Here is a 13,593-nt window from a genome sequence, read left to right as displayed (position 1 = left end):
TCAACGTAGGGTTTTCTCCACTTGTGGATTTCATTTTTTTCTCCATAAAAACATCCAAACTATTGTTGAATATAACTTTGTCATACCATACACTAAATCACAAAAATTGAGGACTATAATGGGGATGAGATCTTGAATTTCATATTTTTGTTGGATTCAAGTCCATTCCTTTACCATTCACTCCTTTCTACTAATCAATCATAGAGTATATATTTTCACCTTATCCTAGAACACACTTGTGAGGCTTGCAAATTTCAAAGTTTAAGTATTTTATAGAAATCCCACAAGTTTGCACAGTTATTGAATTTTTCCTACATATTTATGCCAATTACAATTAACATATTTATAAAATTTAGGGGTTGGACACTGCATGATGCATGTAGGTGAGAAATAAACATTATGTCTTCACACTTTATGCCTACATAATTGAGTTAAAAAAGGGAATTTTTAAGTTGTCTATTACATGTTAATTCATTTGTTGTTTATTTGTCTAAAATTATACTAAGTTAAGGGATTGGAATTGAAGAAATATGTTTATTTAAAAATTTATCATGTCTAACATTTCTTTTAGCAATATTTCAAGTTCAATAACTCTGCATCAGTGTTTATACACAAACATTAGTACATAAGAAAGCAACCTTAAAATTTAACCTTAACTAAATTGATAATTGAATGTTTATTCAAGGAAATTGATAGACTATGACCTCCACACCACCATCAACTTGTGAGAGGGTGTAGTGAAAACACGACTACTGACTCATTGAACAACACCCATAATTAGATTAAAGTAGGAGCATTCAATTAGGAATTGAAATAATACAAAAAAAGTGAAAATTTAAAACATAGAAGTTCTTGAGGAAGGTTCAAAGTCATTTCTAATGATTTTGCTTTACCAATATAATGGGTGCACCACCATTTTCATGTTGATGGTGAGGTTGAGCTAACATATTTTTGTGTTTCTCCCAAACTATTGAAAACCATGTGTTTCTCAACTAATGAGGTTAGTAACCAATTTTCCATGACTTTTAAAATGATTTCTTGTAACCAATCATAACCTTATCACTAGGATGTTTTCTCATGGGATTATGAGGGAACATAAGATTGATAGTGAGAACCATACTAGATTTCATCATCTTGGGCATTACTTACTATAATCTCTTAGTCGTACCTTAACTTTCCTTTCTAGATGAATTGTATCACCATTGTTGAGACATTTGGAAGGTCCCTATAAGAATTGTGGATTTCATGCTATTTCTTCACATGTATTAAGGTTGTTCTTTCTATTTATCTTTTATTGGAAAAAATTGTAACCAAAACCATCATTGTCACCGATATAAATAGACTTGAAAACCACTTTTCTCACCACCTAAGCATATTTTTCCTTTGGAGACATGGATTTTAGAACCATAATGATTTTTTAATGGAAGAATCCCTTAATCCATTACAAGGAAAACACCTTAATCCCTTTCTTGGTTGATAGGGCGTCGATATTCCAAATTTTGTGTGATGATGAAAATGTATGGCCCTTGTCACTCTAGAATCAATATTTTGATGTATTTGAATTGTTAATATATACCATATGTTGCCTTCACATATTCGTTAGTGATTTTCCACATGAAAAAATTTATAATAGTTTCCATGTGGCAGCTTTAGAAACTAATTTGTTAATGCGTATATGCCAGAATTTTAATGTTCATAAAGGTAAATTAAGTTACGAAATTTGCCATATGTTACTCTACCTTACCATGCATTGACACTACTAAATTGAAATTAGAATTCAAACTTTTGAATTTTAACGAGGAATTTTTTTTTCTAATAATATTTATATTAATATAAATATAGTACTAGCATAACTATATTAATGTGGTTGATATACCTCAAAGACATCATTTTCCATCTAATACAAACATACAATTCATCAAATATTTGATGAATATAAGAGAAATCAAGGATAAGTAATTTAAACTCTTACATGCTTAAGTAGTTAAGTGAAATTTTTAACTTCATTCATATTAGTTAAGCTTTTAAATTTTTTCAAAATCTATCATTTTTAAATATTCTAGAATCCACCATTCTAATAAAAATAAGAATAGCTCTCTTACATTAAACTTTGAATATAATTTAATCATAATTGAAAATTCATATTAGTTGTTCATTTATCAACTCACAATTTACATAAAATGATATAAAAATAAATAAATAGTACAATTTGTTTTTAGTGAAAATTAATATGAATATATCTTTTAATTAGATTTGTTTTTTTAAATGAGTGGATATCACAATTCAATTCCTTTCCTATCTTAATTTTATTATCTCTGCCTTAATGAGTATTTTAAAAAATAGCCATCAAGTCATAACACATATACAACAATAATAACATAATTTTAATAAACCAAAATCATAACACATGTACAGCAATAATATCATTGTACAACAATAATAGCATTGTTTTATTTTACATGTTGGGTGTCTTAATTTTATTATCTCTAACATAATGAGTATTTTCAAAAACAACCACTTTGAAATTTATACTTAATCGTAATTTTAATAAACCAAAGTCATAGCACATCTGCAACAATAATAGCATTGTTCTACATGTTGGGTGTGAGTTGAGACATCATAAGCTCAAGAGATGAATCTGACTTGAGAGTTCATATGTTGCAAGCGTTTCCACTTACACTAATTTTTTTTCAAATTTAATGCGTAGAATGTCACTGTAATGAATTAAAATTAAAATTTTAATTATAGGAGAAACTCCATTCACTTTGATGAAACAACCGTTTCCACTTACACTAATTTTTTTTTCTCAAATTTAATGCATAGAATGTCAATGAACACATCACTGTAATGAATTAAAATTTTAGTTATATGAGAAACTCCACTCACTCTGATGAAACAACCGTTTCCACTCACACTAATTTTTTTTTTTTTTCTAAATTTAATGCTTAGAATGTCAATTAACACATCACTGTAATTAAAAGAGGAACTCCACTCACTCTGATGGAACATTGCTACTCCTAGGTGTGATAACTAATGGATGAAAAATTCAATTTTGTTTGCATTTTTTTTTTTTTAAAATCATAGTTCTGAAATGTTATAATGATTACACGAATAGTTTTGTGTTTAATTTAAAAGGTAATTAAACATTAAAATAACACGTGCCGTTTAATTTACAATTTTTTTTATCAAACAAAAAGCATATGTCATCTTCTCACATTTTTAAAAAATTATTATTCCAATCGACGAGCTTATCTAACAGGCCACCGCAGAAGATAATGGAGCGGCATGGAGTCATTCATTAATCCCAAACATTGAAATATTAAAAAACTATTATTCTAGTTCATTTAATGGACAGAAGAATGGAAGTGGCATAAGAAAGTGGAGTGACTCGGATTTACGAGTGGCCAAACTAATAACATTTAAATTTAATTTGTAATTTTGTGAAAATGATTGAAATATTTTTATCTTTATTGGTGAAAGGGTGTATTAGAACAAGAATATTTTATTAATGTGAAATTTTATCTATTTATTGAACCGAGAGGCTTATTCTATAGAGCACAGTGTGATGTGTAAGGATGTTTGTCCATCATCAAATTGAAATTTTTCTCATGTCTACCAAAATATTTTTTTTTTAAAATCTAAAAATAAATAAATAAATAAATAATTATACAAAACATTTAAATAATGTGGGCTCATAATTTTTTTAAAAATAGATCTATACTGGTTTGATAAAAATTCAAAATTCCCATAGCTCAATTCCAATATAAACCACACCTAATTAAAATCAATACCTAAATCTAATATTAACAAATAATACTATCAATTAATTATAAATACATTTTTCATAAATATTATGCAAATATTTATATTATATAACATAATATTTATGTTATATAAATATTTTAATATGTAATAACTGATAATATTGCTTTGAAATATTATTTATATTAATATAAAATAAATGGAAAAAATAATATGGAAATCCCATCCTCTAATTTAGTAAGTCATTGTCCACAAAGCTCTTATATTTTTTCAAAATTAATTCAAAGCTCTTATATTTCTTCAAAATTAGTTTTATTAGTGTAGCTTTTTTGGTAGGTATGGAGAGATGTATTAAGGATTACATTATTTGTGTTATAGAAAATTTGATTATAAGAAACAATAAAATTGTATGTTTTTGTTTATTCTTAATATCAATCTTGATTTATTTTAACTTTGGATTTATTAAGAACTGAGAGGAGTAAAATTTTTCAAGGTGCAATCTTTCTTTTTAATATAAAACTTGAGGAAAGTTTTGCACCTAGAGAAATTTGATCTTTCTAGGCACTTGATAGATCTAGGTTGGTTTAATTATTAATAATTAATAATTATAATTGATAATTTATTTTATTTTTTAAAATTGTATTTTATTTTTACGTAATTTGACTAAGTCAAAATGTTTACATTATATTCCCCTGATTGGGGTGGCTGCTCGAGGAAATAGGCTAGATATGGTGTCAGACAAATACCAGGACGGGTATAGCCCACAACATCCCACATGCTCATTGCAATGAGTGCAGTGGCGTCATGCATGAGGAAGTATAGGCTGGAAGGGAGAAGTGGCATCCAGTGCTAGGGTAGTGATGGAGGTGGGAAGGATAGGACAAGAGGATGGATGGGAAAAAGGAGGAAGAAGGGGGAGTATGAAGGAATGAAGGGTGATGGGAAGAGTATTATTCCGAAGGAGAGACGGGGAGATCAGCTCATCAACTTGGAACAACACTTTTGAAGCAGCACTAGGTATGTAATCTGGCCATATTCGTTAATTGAAATGCTTCCTGTGTGTTTACATGGAAGGGGAATGAGAGGTCCTAACAGAGAGGAGGGAATGCAGGGAGGGAAGGGGAGTGAGTTCGAACCTGTAAATGGTATCGCGAGGGACCACCAGGGACCAGAATATGAGGGAGGCCAGGCCAGTAATTTAGACAGCCAAACCTGTAAGGTGGAAGGAGAGAAGGGAGATAAGAAAGTGAGAGGTGGGGAAATTGCGAGGGACAAAGAAGAGCGAAAGGCACTAAGGCCAGAGGGGAGGGAGAAGGGAAAGGAATTGAGGGTAGTAATAGTAATTGTATGGTTCGAGGGATGGGAGGGTAAGGTTGTAAGCATCATGCGAATTGAGCACTAGGACTCTATCCCCGGGAACAGAGCAGAGAGAGGCAATTTCCAAAAAGGCAGAGGGTATAGTGCATGGCAGGGGAGTGGCGATGTTAGCTCTGGCGGAGAGGCTATTGCATGGTAGGGGAGCGACACTGCTAGCTCTGGCAGAGGGGCTATTGCATGGCAGGGGAGTGGAGTTGTTAGCTCTGGGAGAGAGGCTATTGCATGGCAGGGGAGAGGCATTGTTAATGAGGCAGCAAAGCAATGGGAAGAGGGGCATTAGGGCAGAGACAGGGATGGTAGGAGATGCAAGGAGAGGGGTAGCAATAGAATGGTGGAAAGGCTTGAAAATGTAATTCATAACCTAATTGGAATGTTTTTTGAACAGGTGACATGACTAGACCAGCCCAAGGTAGAGGATGCGGAAGAAGGGGTAGGGAGGAGTCTCGAGGTGCCGACCCAGGTACCTCGGAACCCAGACGGGGAAGAAAGTTAGTAGAAAGACTAATCCATGAAGTAACAACAACGTATAGAGTAGGGACAGATGCAGGCATCAGGAAGATCTTAGAAGACTGGGGAATAGATAAAAGAGGAGGCAGACTCAGAAGAGGAAATGAAGGCCTAGTGAGAGGTAATCCCGGACCCAGGAAATACGAGGGGAAGACTAACACAATTTAAGTAGACTCTATACCTATACTGGCTCATGAAGAGCTTGATGGGGAAGGCCATGGAACAACTATCAATGGGGATGGCAATGACTCTCCAGGACATGCCAAACTACATGAAGGACCTGTAGACGATATAGTTTCAGTTGTGCAAGTAGTACATCCGCCTAGACCGAATTCAAAGGCATATCCCTTGTATCATCGAGTTGGCAGATGCACCAGGAGACTCTGCTGATGACCCAGCCCCGGTCAACTTAGCCTCAAAGGACCAAAAGGAATAGTCAAGTTCCTGACTGTTTTTAAGTTTTTAGAAAATAGCATTTACTTTTATAATGTATGCTTATGATGGACAGAAACTCAGACTCGTATTATGATATACATGTATATATAGCTTGGTTAGATCGCCTTAAACTATATGATTTTTGGATGGCATATAACATGGATAGGTGGCCAACAAACTTGGTTTCCCACTAGGAAAGTTGAGGCCAGCTATCTCATATATGTGGTATAAACTTTTTTTCATAAATAGACAATAGAAGGTCCTACCAAGCATTACAAAAAAAAAATGTTTACATTATATTACAATATCTCTTCCATACTAAGTTGGAGAGTGTCTCTCGACACAAGAAAGGAGTTTGACTGCATAGATATTTTCATGTGTAATAATAATGCAAAAAAAAAATCATTACACGAGTAAAACAATTAACTATATATGGTGTGCAACAAAACCTCCTTATTTTTTTCACATATGAATACAAATTTAGTGGCTAAACATTCATTATTTCAAACCCTAATTCTAAATTTGTCAACACCTATTGGAAATACCTATGCACATGTTGGGAATATGGATTAACAAGTCTAAAATCTTTCATCTAATGGAAGGTGGACAAATTGAAGTTGTGAATTGAATAATTATCCAATACCTACGTGCATGTTGAGAATATGGATTAACAGGTTTAAAACCTTTCATCTAATGGAAGGTGGACAAATTGAAGTTTTGAATTGAATAATTATCCAATTACGAGGTATATATAATTGTATATAAAAGTTGTTGATTATTCACTTTCATGATAATTATTACGCTAGGACTCAACATTACTTCAAAACAAAATTACTTCGAAGCCTTCTTTTTAAGACAATAGGATTTTTATTATGAGGTTCATCCTCACGATATTTTAGCAGATTCGTCGGCCTAGAAAGAATATTCCAATTCGATGGTGGTTATTGACACAGTTTATTGACGGTGGTTATAGCTGCTGACTCATCCATCTCTTAACTCTTTTGGCCCTTCTGTGCTTAGCTCCTCCCCACATTTCTCATCTCCCTGTCATTCCTTTGATGGCCTCTGATCAAGGCATGTCTATGCCATGATGTTCTGTTGGTTCGCTTGTCGCTTTCTGCCTTCACCACTTGAACTTCCCACTTTCTAAAGTCAGGAGCGATCAACTATGGTGGCCTTGGTGGTGTCGTGGAATCACAGTTTCCGACACATCCATCACATAACATCCCTGCATCGACAATGGTTATAGTTGTCGACTCATCCATCTCTTAACTCTTCTGGCCCTTTTGCGCTTAGCTCCACCCTACATTTCTCATCTCCTTGTTGTTCCTGTGATGGCCTCTGATTAGGCCACGTCTATGCCATGATGTTCTGTCGGTTCACCTATCACTTTCCACCTTCACCGCTTGAACTTCCCACTTTCTACAGTGGGGAGCGATCAACTATGGTGGCCTTGGCAGTGTCATGGAATCACAGCTATCGACTCATCCATCACATAACTCTCTGCATTTCACTATTGGAGTGCTATATGCCATGTAATATAGCCATACTATTATATTGGAGTTTTTCCTCATCGGGAATTTTACACTTAAATACATTACAAAACAATGAGTTCTGATATCCTTTGGCCTCTTTTGTTTAGCCCCTTGCTGCATTTCTTCATCATAGTACCGAGGGTCGTGACCGAAGGCTTGGCCTTAAGGCGCTAGGGCATTTTGTTCCTGCCCGGGGGTCATTTTTCGTTTCTAAAGTGCTTTACACCTCTGGTCCTTTAAGTTCTATTAATGGCTTTGTGCTAACCCAATATCAAAGCCCCTTGTATCAGAGGTTTCCAGTCAAGGAAATAACATGGGAGTTGCGATATTTTAAATTCTCTGATATGCTTCCTCTGTCATGACTTCATCATTCCATTTGAAACTTCTTAAGTGGTGACATGTGTCACCTTGATTTTCCCCCATAAGCCCCTCAAAATGCCAAAACTACCTGCCACATGTCTTGTCGTATTGCCACATCATGCTGATGTAAGATGGAAATGTAGCTTTACCAAAACCAATCATATGTTGCCATGTTTATTTATCAGAGCCAATCATATGTTGCCATGTGTATCTTATCAAAACCATTCAGATGTCGCCATGTATCCTACTTGAGGAGAGAGAAAAGGGCACATCCACCTTTGGTTTTGCGAAGAAATCCTTTGTAAGCCTTTATTGCCGTTCTTGGTGGTTTTAAACGTAATCAGAACTTTTATGATATCTCAACTTTTAAAAGGTTTACACTTAAAAACTTGTGATTCTTCGATTGTTGACCTTCTGATGTGCCGATGCTCTGATGTGCGATATTCTCCAAGCTCTGACGTTGCGACCACCGATATGTTATCTTCGATATGTCGGACCTCTGATATGTGATCCTCAGATATGCCATGTTGCTCTAATGTGCGATCACCATTTCTTCATCATAGGACCAAGGCTCGTGACCAAAGGCTTGGCCTTAAGGTGTTAGGGCATTTTTTTCTTGCTCAGGGGCCATTTTTCCTTTATAAAGTGCTTTTCGCCCCTTGTCCTTTAAGTTCTTCTAGTGATTATGTACTAGACCAATATCGAAGCCCCTTGTATTTGAGGTTTCTAATCGGGGAAATAGCATGGGAGTTGTGATATTTTAAATTCTCCAATATGCGACCTCCGAAATGATGTCATCATTCCACGTGGAACTTCCTGAGTGGTGACATGTGTCACCCTGATTTTCCCCCATGGGCCCCTCAAAATGCCAAAACTTCCTGCCACATGTCTTGATGTCTTACCATGTCATGTTAACATCAGATGCCACTATAGCTTTAATGGAACTAATAATATGTTGCCATGTGTCTTTATCGGAGCCAATCATATGCTGCCACGTGTAGCTTATCGGAACCAATCAGATGTTGCCACGTGTCCTGCTTGAGGAGAGAGAAAAGGGCATGTCTGCCTTTGGTTTTGTGATGAAATCATTTGTAAACCTTTACCAGTGTTCCTTGGAAGTTTTAAATGCAATTTAAACTTTTACGATATTGAAACATTTAAAAGGTTTACACTTAAGAAGTTGCGATTCTCCGATCGCCGACCTTCTGATGTGTCGATGCTTCGACGTACGATCTCCTCCAAGCTTCGATGTTGCAACCACCAATCTGTAATCTCTAATGTATTAGACCTCTGATATGCGATGTGTCGATATGACATGTTGTTCTGATGTACGATCGATGATCTCCGATGTTGCTGGAACTCCGATATACGATCTTTGGTATCAGACCTCTGATATTACTTCTTTCCTAAGGCTTGAATCCTTGAAACTTCAGAAGACCATATCTTTTGATCCAGGAGTCCATTTTTGGACTTCTACATATCATTGGAAAGATTGTTCAAAGAACTTTCCAATGGAGAGAGTCTGATGTAGGTTTTGAGTTCTTATTTGGCTTGGAAGATGACTACAAACTTATTTTCTCTTTTGCACTTTGGACAGTTGAAAACACATTTTGTAGTAAGTGACAACAATATACATCCTACAAGGTTAAGGCAATGAAAAATATCCAATTTAATTAGGTGTTATTTGTAAACCAAACGTCCAAATGAGATCAAACGAGTTATGGTAGGAATATAAGAACATATCAAACTCATTGAAGCAATCCAAACTCTCAAAATCAAATAGTAATATGACCAACCATTCAACTAAAGGGTCCCCATAGTGAAAATTAAGTGAATAATGAGGAGGTTGTGTTTTTACCACAACAATAGCGACACACTAGGAAGAAACATTTATCTCTGGAAAAATGATGAAACTCTAAGAAAAAGGAATAAGGTTAAATTAATCAAAGTGATAGGATTCAAATTTTCAATGAAATCCTAATGACGAATGCAAGAGTTTTACCATTTTGTATATCTCCAAAATTGAATATAAGAGTCATGTTTGACAACAATTATTTAATTGATACCAACTTAAACTTAAAAAACAGATTTTTATCATTGTGTTTAGTAAGAAATATGAACTCTCATTTTCATATGTAGAGTCACTGCTGCCAGTAGGCATTCATAGCCTCGACAGGGTTACCTATTAGCCCAAAAGAAATGTCAGTATCCCATCTATGTTTAAATATTTCAGAGGATCCATAATTCATTAATAACTCTGAAAACCATTGTCTTGTCTTGGTAACTAGATATTGACAATTCCATTCACAACTGTTAATAGTCATGAACAAGCCAGCTCGTGATGAGACCTCTCGTCTTACAATGAATTGCAATAAGTCATTGTCTCAGTTTGGTGACCATATACAAAAATGTCATAACCATCAAGACCCATGATCATGGTAGGCTGGTTCATTACTGAGACCCCCTATCTTTCAAGTATCTTACACAACTTTTAATTTACACTATGATACTTTTATCATAAATGGGGAGAAAAATATTATCCTTAAGAGATTGGGATGACTTAAAAGAATTATAAAAATACTAAACTTGTTTGTTTCTTTTTTTTGCTTAGGAAGAGTTGTTTATAATAATAAATTGTTGCAAAAAATAGAAACATCTCTTATGTTATACAGTGAGATTATCAAAATGATAAAGAAAAACAAAATAATAAGAATTTCAATAGCGAATAACAGAGTTTTATCATTTTGTATATCTCCAAAATTAATTATAAGAGTCGTGTTTGACAACAATTATTTAATTGATAACAACTTAAAATTAAAGAAAAAAAGATTATCATTGTGTTTAGTAAGAAAGATGAACTCTCATTGTCATAGGTGGAGCCACTGCTGCTAGCAAGCGTTCATAACCTTGACAGGGTTACCTCTTAGCCCAAAAGAAATGTTAGTATCCCATATACGTTTACATATTTTAGAGGAGACATAATTCATTAATAACTCTGAAAACCATTTTTCCTAACTTGGTAACCAGATATTCACAATGCCATTCATAAGCATTAATAGTCATGAACAAGCTGGCTTGTAACGAGATCTCTCGTCTTACAGTGAATTGCAATAAGCCATTATCCTGGTTTGGTGACTGGATACGATAATGCCATAACCATCAAGACCCATGATCATGGTAGGTTGAATGATTACTAAGACCCCCTATCTTTTAGGTATTTTACACAACTTTTAATTTGCACTCTAGTACTTTGATCATAAATGGCGAGACAAGTTTTCTCCTTAAGAGATTGGGATGACTTAGAAGAATTATAAAAATACTAAACTTGTTTGTTGCTTCTTGTTTATTTAGGAAGATCTATTTATAATATAAGTTGTTGCAAAAATAGATTTATCTCTTATGTTATAAAGTGAGATTATCAAAATGATAAAGAAAAACAATATAATAAGAATTTCAAATCTAAATCTGAAAGATAGCAATTTGATAATTAACTTGATATTCTTCCTTTTACCAATGAATTTTATTAACTAAGAGTAAAAATTTCCCATGTATCAGACCAAAGGTGGGTGGAAAAGTCCCTCCAACTAAAAGGTTGGTAATATCACTAGGATTAATCCCAAACAAAGGTGAAATATGCACACAAGGGGATTGCAAATGGGACCAAGAAATATTGTGGAAACAAATCCAACCAAGAGACAAGAGAAAATCAATCCAAATAAAAAGGGAATTAAAATAGAAGCAAACCTACTGCAAGCAAAATCATGAAATAAGCAAAACTCAAGTGAAACAAGATAAAAGCAATATCTTGATATAAGCAATAAAGATCTTGTTATGTTCTTTGCATTATGTCAAGCATATCAAATGTTTTGTCTCTTGGTGAGTTTGTTATTCAAGAATTTTATTTAAATAAATTATCTAGCTAAAAGGAGAGTTGGGATTAAAGTTTTTGTATGAGAATTTAAGAGGAATGTTATTCCCTTTAAATCTCACTTTAAAACATGTAACTATGAATAAACAAATCTTGAAAGAGAATAAGCAGGATGATAAGAACAACTCAAAAGTAAAGGAAATATCCCTAAATGAGTTTTATTTGCACCGAGGGGTGCAAAGGAACATCGATATGAAAAGTGGGGAATATGGAAGTACGTAAAACCAATATTTAAATAAAATGTCATCAAATAAATTTAGTTTGCATTTCCAGCGACAACACCTAAAAAATGTCAACTGGTTGCTTAAAACTAAGATCCATCTCTTTTCACATTTTACATATGTTTGAAATCCATGAATGTGGTACAAACTTCAAATATATTTATGAAAGAATACCCATGACTTCCTGTAACAACCAAAGCCATAACTCTATTCCTTGGATCTGGATTTAACAATATTCATCCTCCAAAGCTTGAATAGGTTTCAAATATGCAAAGTATGGCATGATCTTACCTCAAAAATACCTAAAAACTATATGTAGTTGAAATATTATTAGTTTCAAGCACTTTCAATACAACATTTGGTAAAGTTCAAAGCTTCGCATATAAGAAATTAAGAGGTATAATCCATAATTAGTTTATGTATAGGGAAGTTACACATCAAAATAGTCCATATCATCATCTTTTGGTAGAAATCTTCTAGGAAAAGGGTCTACTCTAAACAATATCCTCTGCCACATAGGCAAAGCCATGCCTTATGAGGAACTGGAAGCCATTGAAAGATCAAGATCTCATCAGTACCAAAGCTCAACAATACAACTAAACCATAAAATTCCCAACTAAAAGCTTAACGTTATATGCCTCAATACATCTAAAGAATAAAAAACCTAACTCAAATCTTAACATTATATGCCTCTTAATGTGAGACATGGGACTCAAAAACTTCCCAAAAGGCACTTGCACGTTGGGGTGTCTATCTTTTCAGATAACATATCATACCATGTCAATCTGGAGCATAAGGATAAGAAACCAAGTTTTTTAGACAATCCATGGAATTGTATGGAATTGTAAGGTGAAAAGCAACACCAAAAATGTTTCAAAATTTATCCATGGAAGGTTTTCTCATTTTACCAATCTTTTAGTTGGAGGGTATTTTCCACCCATCTTTGGTTTCATATATGGGAAATTTTTACTCTTATCTAATGGAATCCATTAGTAAAAGGAAAAATAAAAAGGAAGATCATTAAACTGCTATTTTGCAGGTTCACATTGAAGTTCTAACATCGTTATCTTCTATTAGAATTTGAATTCTCTCTTACCTTAATACACATAAGAGAAATACTTTACAATAAGCCATATCCTAAAACAGATACTAAGGTTACAAAAGGAACACACCAGTTTAGTATTCTATAACTCTTCCATTCCATCCCCATCTCTTTAGGAGAGGAATTGTCTCCCCATCTATTAGCACAAATTATTAGAGTATAAATTAAAATTTGCGTGAAAAACGTGAAAAATAGGGGGTCTCCATACTGATCCAACCTACCATCATCATGGGCTTTGATTGTTATGACATTATCGTGTCTATTCACCAAGCCAAGATAATGGCTCACATCACTTTGCTATAAGATAAGAGGTCTCATCACGAGTCGGCTTGTTGATGACTGTCAACACTTATGAATGGCATTGTC

Source organism: Pinus tabuliformis, chromosome J, assembly GCF_031772625.1.
Source record: "Pinus tabuliformis cultivar Carrire ecotype Pingquan chromosome J, CPIR1, whole genome shotgun sequence".
In the NCBI taxonomy this organism is placed as follows: Eukaryota; Viridiplantae; Streptophyta; class Pinopsida; order Pinales; family Pinaceae; genus Pinus; species Pinus tabuliformis.
Note: the sequence above shows the minus strand (reverse complement) of the source record.